Here is a 327-nt window from a genome sequence, read left to right as displayed (position 1 = left end):
GATATGAAGAGGTTATATACTTAAACATGGAATTGCTTTAAGTGTTTGCCATTCACAGTCCCCATGCATGCCAGCAGCTTCTTACTGCAAACACCGGGGACTTGCTACAGAGCAGCTGGAGCACGTTCCACCCACACACAGGACAGGGAGCTGACAACCAAGGAGTGGAGGATCAGTAATACTCCAGCTTTCTCCCCTCCGTTTCCCTGTATCTCAGCAGTATGGAGCTTGATACCGATGAGAACCTGCTCACCTACTTTAAACTGCTTTTCTTACCTTCTCAGTTCCATTTCTCCATACCTCAATTGATGCTTTCTGGTAAGACCT

This window comes from Mandrillus leucophaeus, unplaced genomic scaffold (assembly GCF_000951045.1).
Source record: "Mandrillus leucophaeus isolate KB7577 unplaced genomic scaffold, Mleu.le_1.0 Scaffold1118, whole genome shotgun sequence".
In the NCBI taxonomy this organism is placed as follows: Eukaryota; Metazoa; Chordata; class Mammalia; order Primates; family Cercopithecidae; genus Mandrillus; species Mandrillus leucophaeus.
The sequence above is the reverse complement of the archived record's forward strand: the minus strand, read 5'-3'. Positions refer to the sequence as shown.